Below are 17,087 nucleotides of genomic sequence, written 5' to 3' on the forward strand. Positions count from 1 at the left end.
TACCTTTCACCATATACAAAAATTAATTCAAAATGGATCAAAGATTTAAATGTAAGTCCTCAAACTATACAAATCCTGGAAGACAACCTAGAAAATAGATTCTTGACATCGGCCTTGGCAAGGAATTTTTGGCTAAGTTCCCAAAAGCAACTATAAAAACAAAAACAAAAATTGACAAGCGGGACCTAATTAATGAGCTTCTGCACCAACAAAGTAAACAGATGGCCTACAGAATGGGAGAAAATATTTGCAAACTCTGCATCTGACAAAGGTCTAATATCCAGAATCTACAAGGAACTTAAGGAAAAAACAAATAACCCTATTTAAAAACGTGCAAAGGACATGAATAGACACTTCTCAAAAGAAGACAAACAAGTGGCCAATAAACATGAAAAAATGCTCAGCATCACTAGTCATCAGAGAAATGACAATCAAAACCACAATGAGATGCCATCTCACACCAGTCAGATGACTATTATTAAAAAGTCAAAAAACACCAGATTCTGGCTAGGCTGAAGAGAGAAGGGAACACTTCTACTTTGTTGATAGGAATGTAAATTAGTTCAGCTTCTGTGGAAAGCAGTCTGGAGACTTCTCAAAGAACTTAAAAGAGGACTACCACTTGACCCAGCAATCCTATTACTGTGTATATATCCAAAAGAAAACAGATCCTTCTGCCAAAAAGACATATTCATTTGTATTGTTTATTGCTGTGCTATTCGAAATTGCAAAGACATAGAATCAACCCAGGTGCCCATCTATGGTAGATTGGATTAAACAAATGTGATACATATACACCATGGAATACTACACACCCATAAAAAAAGAATGAAATAATATCCTTTGCAGCAACATAGATGGAGCTGGAGGCCATATCCTAAGCAAATTAATGGAGGAACAGAAAAACTAAATACTGCATGTTCTCACTTATAACTGGGAGCTAAACACTGAGCACACATGGACATAAATATGGGAAGAGACACTGAAGACTACTAGGGAAGAAGTGAGTGGGAGCATGGGTTGCAAAACCTCGTATCAGATACTGTGCTCATTACTTGGGTGATAGGATCCATATTCCAAACCTCAGCATCATACAACATTCCCATGTAACAAACCTGCAAATGTGCCCCCTGTATGTAAAATAAATATTGAATGTTTTTTTAAAAAATAGGAAAATAAAAATAAAAAATTTAAAAATAGAAAAAAACTTGCAGAGTAATAATATAAACAAAGAAAATGTTTTTGTACAACTATACAATGTGTGTTTTGTTTTTTAGTTTTTGGGTTTTTTGGGGGGGTTTTGGTGGTTTTTTCTTTTGTTTTTGAGGCACAGTCTCACCCTGTCACTCAGACTGCAGTGCAGTGGTGCAATCTCGGCTCACTGAAACCTCCGCCTCCTGGGTTCAAGCAATTTTCATGCCTCAGACTCCTAAGTATGTGGAATTACAGGTCTGTGCCACCACGCCCTGTGTTCGCGCTTGAAGCTAAGTGATATGAAGGAATAAAAAAGTTAAAATTAAAAAGTTTCTGAAGTAAAAATATTATAGTAAGCTAAGATTAAACAAAGTTAAAATAAAGAAAAAATTTTTAATAAATTTAGTGTAGCCTAAGTGGTATACAGTGTTTCTTTCTTTCTTTTTTTTGTTTTTTAGATGGAGTCTCACTCTGTTGACCAGGCTGAGTGCAGTGGCGCAATTTTGGCTCACTGCAACCTCAGCCTCCCAGGTTCAAGAGATTCTCCTGTATCCCAAGTAGCTGGGATTCTAGGCGTGTGGCACCATGCCTGGCTAATGTTTGTATTTTTAGTAGAGACGTGGTTTCGCCATGTTGGTCATGCTGGTCTTGAACTCCTGACCTCAGGTGATCCACTCCTCTCAGCCTCCCAAAGTGCGGGGATTACAGGAATGAACTACTGTGCCCAGCCATGTACAGTGTTTCTAAAGTCTACAGTAGTGTATAGTAATGTCCTAGGCCTTCACTTTCGCTCACTACTGATTCACTAACTTACCCAGAGCAACTTCTAGTCCTGCAAGCTCCATTCATGTTAAGTGCCCTATACAGATATACCATTTTTTTCATCTTTATACCGTATTTTTGTTGTACTTTTTCTATGTTTGGATACACTAATACTTACCATTTTGATACAATTGCCTACACTACTCAGTACAGTAACATGCTATACAAGTTTGTAGCATAGGAGCAATAGGCTAGGTGTTTAGTAGGGCTATACCATCCAGGTTTGTGTGAGCATATGGCCTAGGTGTATGGTAGACTATCCCATCGAGGTTTGTGTCAGTACACTGTATGATGTTCGCACAATGACAAAATTATCTAACAATGCATTTTTCAGGGAGTACCCCTGTCATTAAGTAACACATGATTGTATATTAAGATATCAGCACACACAAAAAAAATAAACACAAAGGTATATTTAAAGTGTGAATAACAGAAAATGCCCTATCGAACAATGCACACACTGTGTTAACTCACAGAAAACACTAAAGATTGCTGAGCTACGTCTGCCTTCAACACTTGTGTATTTTACCTTCAATCATTAGCACTGTACTTTTTTGGACACTTCCCAGGGATTACACTGCATCAGCTTCATATCAATGGAATGAGCTCTGACCCAAACACACTACCATGGAGAACTCCCCGAAGAAGCTGCTGGCCATTTACACACATCGGCTTCTGAGACCCTTTTTTTTTTTAAACCTGACCATTAAACTTACTCTGGTTGAAAACACTTCTTAGAAAAAATTTATGTCAGTAAATGCCTGTACCCAGCCACATTCTAGGATGACAAATCTTTAATAACCACGAGGTATATTCAATGTCAATACCGAAAGCAAAGTATTGTCCTCCATATTAATTTGGGGCTCAGCAGCTGTTTACTTCCCTCTACCTTCCAGAAAGTTCACTAGATATTTTCATAAAGCTTTGACAGTCAAAAAGCCCAGTTCCTTTTCTTCATCAGAGGTTGTTTCAGGGATCTGACATCATCAGAGGTAAAGACAGGTCCCTAATGCCAGTAAACCATTTGCCTTTGAGCTTTCTCAGTGTAGGGTCTATGGTTTATTCAACTCTCTGACTCTTGTACCCAACTCATGCTGTGGCACAGATAGTAGGCCCAAAAGAAGGCTTAACCTGAAGTGAATATATGGATAATTTATCATGAGAAATAGAATATCCAAGAGTATTTACACATCTCAGCTAATCAACATGAGCACTTCTAAGGAAGAAATCCAATTAAGATCAGAAGATAGCCTAGATACAATCAGAAAATATGATCTTAAGAGATTTTAAGAGACATTTTCGTAAAGGTGCAGTATCTTGGTAAATCACCTCATGAGGTATAACATGTAGCAGGAATATATTGGCCGAGCTAATGATATTAATAGTTACAGTTGATAAAAATTTTAATATGGGTCCCAGGAAGATGAAGGAGTGGAAATATACCTTTGCCATTTTTTCAAGTCCCCACATAAAATGGAAAGAAGGACTACACAGCGAAGTAAAAAAAAAAAAAAAGCATGTTGTTGTTCAATTAGTAAATAAATATTAGTCATTTTTTGGTTGTTGTACCAAAAAATGAGTAATATTCATTTACTAATTGAACAACAAGGTACTCCTATAAACCACAACATACAAATGGGTAGTGGTGAACCACTAACAGCCAGAAAACCTGTATGGTATTAACATTTGTTTGGTAGGAAAGATAAGAAGCAATTAGGCACCTTCTGACAGATGTAACAACAGAATCCTTTTATCAGTTCATGTCTTCCAGGAAGGAGATCCTGAAAAAAGAGCTAGGAGTGCTACAGAAGAGTGGAACAAAGAGAGAAACTGCTGTGAGTGCAAACAAAATTGAAAAGAATAGGAAAAAAGGAAGGAGAATATCTACACCAAAGTAGGGTAGGTGAACAAAGCCAGAAAATCCCAGAGAGCAACTCTATTTTTTTTTTTTTTTTTAGACTGAGTTTCACTCTTGTCACCCAGGCTGGAGTACAATGGCGCAATCTCGGTTCACTGCAACCTCCGCCTCCCAGGTTCAAGCCATTCTCCTGCCTCAGCCTGCCGAGTAGCTGGGATTACAGGCTCCTGCCATCACACCCAGCTAATTTTTGTATTTTTAGTAGAGATGAGCTTTCACCACGTTGGCCAGGCTGGTCTCGAACACCTGACCTCAGATGATCCAGCCGCCTCGGCCTCCCAAAGTGCTGGGATTACAGGCGTGAGCCACCGAGCCTAGACAAGTCTCTATATTTTTAACACCTCATAAAGGAAGGAATTCTGTAATATTATGAAAAACTTTCCTGAAACCCACCCTATTCCAAAAGTTCAGGAAAAGTAATTTCACATTGAAAAATGAGCTAAAGAAAAGTATCAAAGTAAAAACTCAAACAAAGTTGGTATTTGAAAAATGACAATAAGAAGCTGAATCTAATACATACACACTTGGGATGGTTCATGCTCGTATCTGAGAATGTATAATCTTTGTTTTTGTTAATAACCTCTCCTTCACACTAATAATCATAGACTATAAAAAATCTTGCACAAAGAGAATATGCACAATATTTACAAGAATTGAACAATGAACCAAGCAGACATACAAGGGTCAGAATTAACAAGAGAGCTAAAATATTCACAGGGTGGCCTTGCCTGACTCTGTTATTTGACATGGTACAGGTGACCTTATTGGCAGCCTAAAAATCCACATTCATTCTTCAAGTCTTAGCTAAAATATCAGTTTACTTTCCCAAGGCAGAGTACAGTCAGGGATTGCGAAGGGTCTAGGATTTTACTCTACTTACAAGCTAACAAATTAACCTATTACTGTTCATGGATCCTGGCAGAAGACGTGAGATTCCTAGATAGGGACCAAGGACTTCATTACTTACAGCAAAAGTAGTAGCCAAAGCTTCATGTTCATGCCAGTTCCTCACATCTTCCAAGTCTCACAGAAAAAAACAACATTGAGTTAGGGACCATGGCCTACACGTGCAGTAGGTTGCTTTAAAGGAGAGAAACACTAAACTTGGAGATTCAGCACTTTCACAGTTAGCAAGCCTATTCTTTGGGGGAAGAAATTACCTTAACCCTCAAGGTTGCATACTGCAAACCCAACCCTGAGAATGGCTTAGGTAGAGATAAATCAGAAGCTTTCATTCTTGGTATACCCAGAAGGAGTATATGGGGATACTCAGGGCCCATGGAAGACTGCATCTTATAAACTTCTTTATTTTTTACTTAGCTTATATCATGTTCTAACTATCCACTTGCATGTCCTTCTTTTCAAGTATACTTAGAACTCCTTAAGGATGAAAACTGTTTTTTTTATTTATTTATTTATTTATATTTAACTCCAGCAACTACCTAGCACAGTGTTTAGTACTTAGTAGAAACTCTAAGAAAACAATGGATGTATTGAGTAAACTCTATCATGGTTACAGTGACTTGGCTTTCAAGCACTCTTCTTGATGGGAGGGTACCTACTGGTGGGCATACTCACCCTCAAGTCTATTAACTGGTATACCCCTTATGGCCCAGGCTTTTGGACATACATGTGGAAGTGGGAAACATGGCTCTGACTTCAAGTAGAATATATATATACACACACACATATACATACATATATATAATGCACACACATATATACATGTGTATATATATATATACACACATATACAGCCATATACATATATATGGTTATAAATTCTTAAAATGAAATGCAATCTATATTAATAATAATACAGTCCAGAAATGCCGAGGAATCTTCAAATGGAGAAAAGCAACTGAACTACACTACATCCTGTCTGAGACTCTTTCCACTCCTCTGAATCTTCTTGCAGATTACTAATGCCTTCATCATATTTGCCTCTAGGTTATGAAGTTGTGCTACTTTGTATTTAACTCTCTACCCCATGCTGTGAAAGTGCACCTTTTCTTTATGTCCAGTGGCACAGTGGGAAAAGGCTAGAAATTCAAACATGACTTTACTAAATGCCAAGGCATATCAAAGGGGAAACAAACAATAACACAGACCTTGATTGGCTTATACAAATAGTAACTTTCTCTCTCTTGCAGGCCCAATTTCATCTTTTAGAGCCTTAGGCAAAAAGGGTGGCCAAGAGTTTCTAGCTTTTAAGACACTGAGCTCTACTTCTTGTAATGCATACCATCCCTTCTTCTGGACCAGAAGTTCCCATGTTTGTAAGAAAAACATTTTGTTATAATGGCTCTTTCTCATACTTTTGGTACCAAGTTTTTCTCATGCTGCCATCTTGATTATTCTTCCACATCTCTCTTCTACTTTTAAGATTTATTACACTGGATCCACCTAGATAATCCAGGATAATCTCCTATTTTAAAGTCAGATGGTTAGTGAACTTAATTTCACCTACAACCTTAATTTCCTTTGGCCATGTAACAACATTTACAAGCTCCAGGACTAGAATGCAGACATCTTTGGGAGCCCCTATTTTGTCTGCCATAATACCTTTCTCAAAAAAAAAGGAAATCACTGTCAGAAGTTAGGAAATATTAGGGGGGAATGCATCATCTCCACTACTTCTGATGTTTCCTTCCCTGGAGGAGCTCGGTAACTATAATTATGGCATCTCTCTGCTCACAGGAGATGAAGTGGTTTATCTTATTGGTAAACTTAGGAAGAGTAAATTTGGCATGCTTGGCTCAGAACCTCCTGTTTTTCCTCTGGGGAGCAAACTGCTTATGGAGAGCACACATTTCACTACTCCTCCAGGGAATCTAGCCCAGCAAGCACAGGTCGGGGGTGAGGCTCACCCCAAACCTGGCCTTCCTGAGGTGGCGAGGTAGAGAGAGAGAGCCTGCTAACTTGGGGATTTGGTGTCATTTGGCTAACAAATCCTCCAGTCTGGCTTCTATCAGAGGGTGAATTTTGACCCCATCACCCAACTCTTTTGTTTTACTCCTCAAACTGTTCAAGAATCCAGGTGGAAAAGGAGAGTACCTTTATTGAGATTCCATTACAAACCTCAAGAGAAAGCACTTACTTCATATGATGCTGTTTATTTTTCCAAGATGTCTTATTTCTCCATATGTGATTGGTGTTTTTTTGAGACAAGGTCTTGCTCTGTCACCCAGGCTGGAGTGCAGTGGTGCACACACAGCTTACCGCAGCGTCAATCTCCCAGGTTGAAGCGATCCTCCCACCTCAGCCTCCCAAGTAGCTAAGACCACAGGCACATGCCACCATATTCAGCTAATTTTTTTTTTTTTTTTAGAGACAGGGTCTTGCCATGTTGCCCGGGCTGGCCTCCAGCTCCTGAGCTCAGGCAGTCCTCACACCTCAGCCTCCCAAAGTGCCGGGATTAAAGGTGTGAGCCACCACACCCAGCCAATTTGGTTTTCTCTTGGAGAACAAAGCTTATGTGGGAAACAGTACAGTACAGTGATGAAGTATGCAGGTGTATTAAAACTGCCTTAGTTAAAATGCTGACTCCATCATTTATATGTCGTGTGATGTGTGGCAGATTACTTAACCTTTTTTGTGCCTCTGTTTCCTGCCTATAAAATGGGAATACTAATTCTTTCTTCTTAGAGTGTGAATAATAAGTGATATAGCGGAAGCAAAACACTTAGAACAGTGCCTAACATATTGTAAGCATTCAACGCATGCTATGTATTACTATGTCTTATAACATATATGCATACTCCATTGTATTTAGTACAGAAATACTAAAACAATTTTTTTTCATGAAACAGGGTTCTCTGAAGCAGGGACTATGTCTTAATCAGTTTTGTACCCTCAAGAACAGCACAGTGCCTAGCACAATAGAGATTAACACATGTTTGCTGTATGAATAAATGAAATAAGAAATGAAGCCAAAAACCAAGGTAAGAAAATTGTTCTGCCATATAGCACAATTTGCTTTACTAAACTTAAAAGCCTTTACTACGGATTAGTTTCCACTTGGCCAGAAAGTCAATAAAATATGTTTTTTAAATTAAGGGAAAAGGCATTTTGTGCAATTTAGCATTGGAAACTATATTTCAAAAGTAATCCCAAAGCATTTTTAGCTGTTGCCTGAGTCAATTATGAATCTTTGCTGCTCTCTAGTGGGAGAAAACGTAAAGCACACAAACGTGATGTCCTCAATTGGCTGGCATATATTTTTTAAAAATCAAAATAACTTTTCTACTCTGTCTAACATGTTTTCAGAAAAAAAGTTTCAAAACTTGCATTATTATCTCAGGTAACAAATTCTTTGCATTCCTAATCTACTCCCTTTGGGAAATCAGGCATATTAAGTATAATGTTTCACTTTTTAAAATATGCCCCAATTATAACAAATTGCAAAATAAATAAGATATGAAAATTGGGGAAAAAAAGGTCACAGGTGCAGAATGACATTTAGAAGTATAACAAATTGCAAGGGTACTTTTGTTCCACTATTACTTCAGTGTTTGCGGATAATCTCTCTGGTGTCTAACCTCAGTTTTTAATCCAATTTCAGATTACTGAAGTTCTGCAGAGGAGTCACAAAGAGTTCTCAATTCAATCCAGAAAATTTTCTGAGCACTGAGAATGGGCAAAAACTGGGAAAGGGAAGGTTAGTGTAGTATATCAAAATGAAAAATACATTATCTCTGCATGAGGGAAGGTACATGGACACAATACCACTAAGTAGAATGGAAAGCAAACTGTGAGAACATAATTCTATTGGTGGTACAAATTCAGAGACATGGGAGTACAGGGAAAGAAAGTTTGCTCTAGGAATGCTTCCCAAAGTAAATGGTAGATGAATGAGCTCTCTAAGGATACTTAAATCATCAACAAAAAAATAAGAGAAAAGTTACTTCACATAGATGGAAAAAGGTAAACTACTACACATGAGTACAAAAGTACAGCTTGAATTTTGGAAAAGATGACTAGTCAGGTATAGCTGCAGTGGCAAGTGTATTCAGAAATCAAATCAGAAACAAGGGCTGGTTAGAAATCATGGAGGGCCTTGAATGCCATCAAGAAATCTGGACTTTGATCTATCTGTTTTGAAAAGTTATTGAACGTTTTACAAGAGGTTGCAGTAAGATCCATGGTTTTAGAAAAACATTTTGCTGTATATTAGTACCTTCTTATCCACTGGGGATACATTCCAAGAGCAGCAGTAGATGCCTGAAACTCTGGGTAGTATTGAACCCAATGTACACTGTACTTTCTCAATCTGATAACTGAGACAATTACTAAGAAACTAATGGGCAGGCAGAGTGTACAGTGAGGATACGCTGGGCAAAGGAATGATTCACATCCCGGGTAAGACAGAACGGGATGACATGAGATTTCATTATGCTACTCAGAGCTTCATGCAACTTAAAATATAAATTGTTTATTTCTGGAATTTTCCATTTAATATTTTTAGACTGCAATTGTGGGTAACTGAAACTGCAGAAAGCAAAAGCATGGATAAGGAGAAACTACTGCAGTTTCAAAGACAAACTGAAAAAGAGAAAGCCTAAAGTCAAGGAGATCAGTTTGAAGGCCACTGATATCATCCAGAGATGAAAATGTAAACCATAGCTGTAACAATGGCAATAGAGAAAAAGACACAGATATAAGATGTTTCAGAAAAAGAACAAAAATCACTCAACAGTGGGTTGATGTGGAGTGTTGGATAAGAGAAGATCCTTAGAATAAGAGAATAAAGAAGTCTCTGAGGCTTTGAGTCTAGGCAGGTAGAAAGATTTTGAAGCCAGTGTGGCAGAGATCACAGAGATGATGACAATTTGTCATTAATTCCCATACGTTGCCTACTTGCCACATGTGGTTAAAGGACAAAATTGATCTACTATTCACTGCTTAGAAATGTTTCAGTTTATTATCATTTAAATAAGGAGTAGGGAGATCAAAAATATGTAACTTCAAACTTCAGCTTATTTAAATTTACAAGAAAAATCCAAAAGTCACATAATCTGTGTCTTAGGCTTTTCATTGGTAAAATAAAAGGGCTGGACCATGAGGCGTTTCTAAGGTTCATTTTAGATCTAAAGTGTATGATCTTGGGTCTTGTGATTAGTCAAGGATAAGTGATATAAGTTACATCCAGGGGGCATCTGATAACCAGGTAGTCTAGAGTTTATGAAAGATATGGAAACTGTTCACAAATATGTAAATCGAAAGTCATGGAATGGGATGACATAACAGAATTCTACAGAGGGAGATGAGGGATGAATCCTGAGGACAGATCCATGGGGAATCAGTATATCCCATCTTGTGGAATGCCACCTCCATCTATCCAGTTACCCAAACTAGAAGAAACATAGATGTTGTCTTCAACTCCTTTCTCTTCCTCACTACTCATCATTCTAACACCAAATCTGACTGATAATACTTCCAATCCATCCACTTCTCTCCGTGCCACTGCCATTTGTCTAACACGGGCTATCATCATTTCTAATACAAATGATTTAAATAGCCTCTTTTTACAAATGTACTTTTAAAACTAAAAAATGTTATTTTAAAAAGTAAAGCAGGCCGGGTGCGGTGGCTCACACCTGTAATCCCAGCACTTTGGGAGGCCAAGGTGGGCAGATTACCTGAGGTCGGGAGTTCAAGGCCAGCCTGACCAACATGGAGAAACCCTGTCTCTACTAAAAATACAAAATTAGCCAAGCGTGGTGGCGCATGTCTGTAGTCCCAGATACTAGGGAGGCTGAGGCAGGAGAATCACTTGAACCTGGGAGGTAGAAGTTGCAATGAGCCGAGATCATCCCATCCCGCACTACAGCCTGGGCAACAGGAGCAAAACACCATCTCAAAAAAAAAAAAAAAAAAGGAAAGCATATACAGACATGGCACAAAAAATGTTAAATTACCAAAAGGTATACAATAAAATGTATCCTTCCTTCCCCTGAGCTATACTGAATGGATATACCATAATTTATTTCACTGGTTCCAATTAAAGGGAACTTCCTTGATTCACAGTCCTTGGCTTTTACAAATCATGTTGCCATAAACATCTTTTCATATACCTTATTTCTCACATTTGCAAATATATCTGTGGGCTAACCCTAAATGTATAACAAGTTTAATTCTCTATTTCACTGGACGGTATCTATTGACTCCACAGTATCAACAATGATTAAATAAATTAGTCTATTTCCATTTCATTTTCACTTTCTTCTTACTCCAGCATCTAATGTTAGTGAATTATAAGATTTATCTTAGTACTTGTCTTTAAAGTTTTAAATACATGTACTTTCAATTACTTCATCTATATTTTAAATAATTTTAGCTTCTAATTATAAAAAGTGCTTACACTACCTCCCATTTTTTCTTCCCCTTTCCATCTTTTGTTTGTTCTATTATTTCCACTTTGTCAGAGTTTATAAAACAGATTCCTTTCTAACTGTAACCTCCATGTTTATTTTCACCTTAATTCCACATTTAATCATACTGGTACATCACTGCCACTCCTTTTGCCATAATTTCTCCATTTATCTGTGGTTGTTGAGGTTTTCCATCTGCTATAAAAATTCATGGAATTATATTCTCTGGGTTTTTGCATATTCAGAGATGTCTGCTATCTTTTCACTAAAAGGATAACATCTGGAAATGCATTTCTGGAGTCCACACTTTCTCTCCTCAAGGAATTTTAAGCATTATTCCATTGTTTCCTAGCATTGATTGCTGCTGTGGAGAAGTCTGAGCCAGTCTGAATTTTTTTTCTTACATGAAATTAGACCGTTTTGCCTAGTTGCATGAAAGAGTCTTAATCTTTGAGGAACAGTAATTTTGTTTGAACATAAATGTTAACAATTCCATGTCAAGTTTTCCTAGGCTACAGAATACCATTTCCACACATATATCCAAGACATTTTTTGTTTCTAGAAAATATTTTTGAATTATATATTTAAATATTGCATCTAGTCCATTGAATCTATACTCATTGTTATATATTGGACCTCCTTATCTTTCCTATCAATTATTTTTGTCCCTAATACTTTCTAAATTTTTGTGGATTCTGTTTCATTTTTCTTGCTTTTCTTCATTCCATCTTCCGCATCTCCAAAGTGTTTTAAGTTATATCTAGTTTTCTTTCGGCTTCTTCCAATAAGACCTTCATTCCTATAATAGTTTTTTAATTCTCCATTTCTTCCCTGAGCTCATTTGTCAAGTCCCTCTGTGGTCTTAGTATGTCTTCTCTGAGCCATTGGAGTTCTTCGTTTTGAGTTCATATTTACAGAATGAGTGCATAATTAAGGTTTGTTGTTTTGTTTTATATTTTAATTCATACTTGGCCAATTTTTTTTTTTTTTTGAGTTGGAGTCTCGCTCTGTCGCCCAGGCTGGAATGCACTGGCACAATCTCAGCTCACTGCAAGCTCCGCCTCCCGTGTTCATGCCATTCTCCTGCCTCAGTCTCCCAAGTAGCTGGGACTACAGGTGTCCGCCACCATGACCGGCTAATTTTTTGTATTTTTAGTAGAGACAGGGTTTCACCGTGTTAGCCAGGATGGTCTCGATCTCCTGACCTCTTGATCCGCCCACCTCGGCCTCCCAAAGTGCTGGGATTACAGGCTTGAGCCACCGTGCCCGGCCCAAAATTTTTATGTGATCTATGACAACTTTTTTTCTGATGTGTTTTTCTTTCTCTGCTTGTTTTGGTGTCTACTGTTCCTTTCCTTCTTTTTTTTTTTTTTAATACTTATATAAAACCTGTGTTAATTCCTCTTTGACTACTGCTCATGTTTGAATGTGATGAGTTTTTCTTATGATCACTGTTGGCAGGAGGTTTATAAGAGGAAGGAGCTAAGACCTTCCTTTCTGCTAAGCCAAGAATTTCTGGATTAGCAGAAATTTTCCCAGTTAACAGTGATGTTTCTTATGACACAAGGTTATGCGTAAAAGTTTCTTTTTTCTTTTTACTTCTCCAAAGTCATCAAAGATCAGTTGCTATAGGGCTGTATCCAATGCAGAGTCTCTTTCGTCCACCCTGTACCACTAATGAAATAAAATGTAAAACTCAGATATGGCCTATTAGTGTGATTTTTCCCTCATTCCTACCAATCCTGCTTCTTACTAGTATTGACTTGAGTGGGTTAAGGAGACTTCCACTACCATCTTCCCATAATTCCAAATAAGGAATTGTTGGGTATTTCCCCAGTTTTGCTTGAGGTATACAGATGCAAGCAGCACCTAACTGTATCTGCCAATACTCCTCTTCACCCATAACTGCTCTTGGTAATGCCCCCTCATATATTGTGGCTAAGGTTTATAGGTTTCATCTAGTTTTTTTAAAAAGATGAAATTTACATTTCTGTTTTTTGTTCTTACCTTGGATTGATTTCTGAGAGAATAGGAGGACAGTACCGTCTTTACTTAGCCATTTTTAAAATAGAAATTTCTATAATAAGGTCATCTTAGTCGCCCAATTTCCAATCCCCTCCTCAATCCATTTTTGCCAATTACAACCAGCATGATCCAAAGTGCAAGTCTAATTTTGTCAATACCCTGCAAGAAATCATTTGATGACTCTGCATATTCTTGGAATAAAAGCTAAACATCTCTATATGTCCCCTATCTACCTCTCCTGCCTCATCTATTATTACACAGCCCCTTCACACTCAATATTACAACATATCGAATTTCTTTTAGTTATTCAAACTCCCCGTAATCTGTTCTGCCTCCAAGCATGTAATATGTTCTTCTCTTTGCCTGGAATAGGCTTCTCCTGACACTGATCACTCCCATTCACTTCTTAAATCTTAATAACCCTTCAGCTCTCAGCATAGTAATAATGAGCTTCCATTTTTTATTATTTACAAAAGCACTGTGCTAAGCAATTTCTATGTATTAACTCATTTATTTTCACAGCTAGCCAATGAAGTGAGTGGTATTATTGTCCCTATTTTAAATATAAGAAAACTAAACCTTCAAAAGGTTATGAAACTTGTATAAGGAAACAGAACGAGTAAATGTTGTAGCTGCAACTGAACTCCAGCACTCCAAAGGCCTTATAACAACAAACTGACTATACATTTTACTATATTTATGTCACTTCTCCTTACCCTTCAGCTTTGGGTTATGCGCTTCTTCTACAGGCACCAATAGCTGTTTATACTTCTCCCATCATAGCTCCTAACACAGTGTGTTATAATTGCATTGCTTATTTTCTTATCAGAGTCACCCTCCAGCATATGGATTCTCAATGTTAAGAATTCTGTCTTATTTCTTATTGAATCCACAGTGCCTGACACATAGCAAGGGCTCAATAAATATTTTTTGAAAGAAAAAATGATTTTTCCCAGGACTTAGAAATGGAAGATTTTTTTTAGTAGTAGGAGAATATACATAGAAGTTAGTATCACAAAAAGCCTTTCACTCAGCCAGGCCATAAGAGATAATAACCACTAATAGTAATAAAACTTTTCCAATGTCAAGTCACTAACCAGTTCTAGAAAAGCAGTTCCACCAGAGACATTTATTCTTCTTGCCTGAGGAAGGTGAGAACAGGGGAAGAGAGACTTTATGTCATCATAACATTATATGTATTTCATTTTTTAAAATTTTTAAATAGTTTGTTTTAGGAAAACCTTCTTGGGTACAGGATTTGGAGCCATAACAAAATATTAGGATGGAAACCATTTCATCAGACCAATTAATCACAGAGAAACTTTAATAGGAGAATGGATTAACTAAAGCTACCCCAAACTAGATCTGTATGGGATTACCCACAGTTGTATCAAGATGGATCAGGGTAATAGAATGGATACTACTTTTCCACCATGGCTGCGACCATCCAGAGACCTTGACCTTCTTTATCTCCTATATTACTCCTTGTAGTAGGTCACCCGCATCAATTACAACTTATCAAAACAGTAACACACTTATCCAATTTTCTTTAGTAATTTAAAACCTCCTCTGACATAAATGGTGAGGAGTAAAAAAGTTACAAGCTCTTTCAGATTAGGAAACCACACATACCATACATGAAGTCCTTTAGCTTGCAAGATGGCATTTGCTGATTTCTTTCCTCAATCTGAATGAGCACTCCCAATGCCCATATCCAGGTCTTTCTCAGCCTAGATTCCTTTGGCCTACCACCACAAAATAGGGCTAAATTCTCTCTCACTTTAGTTAAGGTCCCTTTTTGCCCTTTCTTACTCCAAAAATTAAATTATACTTCTTTTTTATACTTCCCTTGAACCCCAACCAGCAAGCTTTCTGGATCTCTTTCTACACGGAGGCAAAAAATTGGTTCACACTTATTTGTCATATTACAAACATATTGAATGCAAAACATATATAGAGCAAAGGGATCACACATTTAAGGATCCACGTTAAGAGGTATGTCTGCCATAATTCCCTGCATCCTCTTGATTTATTTATGGGATATATGAGATATTTTGATACAGGCATACAATGTACAATAATAACATCATGGTAGATGGCATATCCATCACCTCAAGCATTTATCCTTTGTGTTTCAAACAATCCATTTATACTTTTTTAGTTGTTTTTAAGGATACAATTAAATTGTTATTGACTATAGTCACCCAGTTATACTATCAAATAGTAGGTTTTATTCATTCTTTCTAACTATTTTTTGTACCCATTAACCATCACCATTTTCCCCCAAACTTCCCACTACCCTTCCCAGCCTCTGGTAACAATTTTTATACCCTCTATCTCCACAAGTTCAATTGTTTTCGTTTCTAGCTCCCACAAATAAGTAAGAAGTTTGCTTTTCTCTGCCTGGTTTACTTCACCTGACATAATGACCTACAGTTCCATCCATGTTGTCAAAAATAACAGGACTTCATTCTTTTTTATGGCTGAATAGTACTCCATTGTATACATGTCCCACATTTTCCTTTTTTTTTATTATTACACCTCAAGTTTTAGGGTACATGTGCACAATGTGCAGGTTAGTTACATATGTATACATGTGCCATGCTGGTGTGCTGTACCCATTAACTCATCATTTAGCATTACCTATATCTCCTAATGCTATCCCTCCCCCCTCCTCCCACCCAACAACAGTCCCCACAGTGTGATGTTCCCCTTCCTGTGTCCATGTGTTCTCATTGTTCAATTCCCATCTATGAGTGAGAACATGCAGTGTTTGGTTTTTTGTCCTTGAGATAGTTTACTGAGAATGATGATTTCCAATTTCATCCATATCCCTAAAAAGGACATGAACTCATCATTTTTTATGGCTGCATAGTATTCCATGGTGTATATGTGCCACATTTTCTTAAACCAGTCTATCATTGTTGGACATTTGGGTTGGTTCCAAGTCTTTGCTATTGTGAATAGTGCCACAATAAACATACGTGTGCATGTGTCTTTATAGCAGCATGATTTATAGTCCTTTGGGTATATACCCAGTAATGGGATGGCTGGGTAAAATAGTATTTCTTGTTCTAGATCCCTGAGGAATCGCCACACTGACTTCCACAATGGTTGAACTAGTTTACAGTCCCACCAACAGTGTAAAAGTGTTCCTATTTCTCCACATCCTCTCCAGCACCTGTTGTTTCCTGACTCTTCAATGATCACCATTCCAACTGGTGTGAGATGGTATCTCATTGTGGTTTTGATTTGCATTTCTCTGATGGCCAGTGATGATGAGCATTTTTCATGTGTCTTTTGGCTGCATAAATGTCTTCTTTTCCGAAGTGTCTGTTCATATCCTTCACCCACTTTTTGATGGGGTTGTTTGGTTTTTTCTTGTAAATTTGTTTGAGTTCTTTGTAGATTCTGGATATTAGCCCTTTGTCAGATGAGTAGGTTGTGAAAATTTTCTCCCATTCTGTAGGTTGCCTGTTCACTCTGATGGTAGTTTCTTTTGCTGTGCAGAAGCTCTTGAGTTTAATTAGATCCCATTTGTCAATTTTGGCTTTTGTTGCCATTGCTTTTGGTGTTTTAGACATGAAGCTCTTGCCCATGCCTATGTCCTGAATGGTATTGCCTAGGTTTTCTTCTAGGGTTTTTATGGTTTTAGGTCTAACATGTAAGTCTTTAATCCAAATTGAATTAATTTTTCTATAAGGTGTAAGGAAGGGATCCAGTTTCAGCTTTCTACATATGGCTAGCCAGTTTTC

At 37.5% G+C, this 17,087-nt stretch overlaps 1 protein-coding gene across 2 annotated transcripts in view; it reads right to left on the reverse strand.

The window, feature by feature from the left end:
* Positions 1 to 17,087, reverse strand: part of IGSF11 (immunoglobulin superfamily member 11) — a 236,298-nt gene that overhangs the window by 181,022 nt on the left and 38,189 nt on the right. For both annotated transcript variants that reach the window (XM_031009708.3, XM_055383699.2), the window contains exon 3: positions 14,430 to 14,474. The gene's annotated coding sequence lies outside the window, so the exon portion shown is untranslated. The remainder of the gene's footprint in view (positions 1 to 14,429; positions 14,475 to 17,087) is intronic.

The sequence above is a fragment of the Gorilla gorilla genome, chromosome 2, assembly GCF_029281585.2.
Source record: "Gorilla gorilla gorilla isolate KB3781 chromosome 2, NHGRI_mGorGor1-v2.1_pri, whole genome shotgun sequence".
Taxonomy (NCBI): domain Eukaryota; kingdom Metazoa; phylum Chordata; class Mammalia; order Primates; family Hominidae; genus Gorilla; species Gorilla gorilla.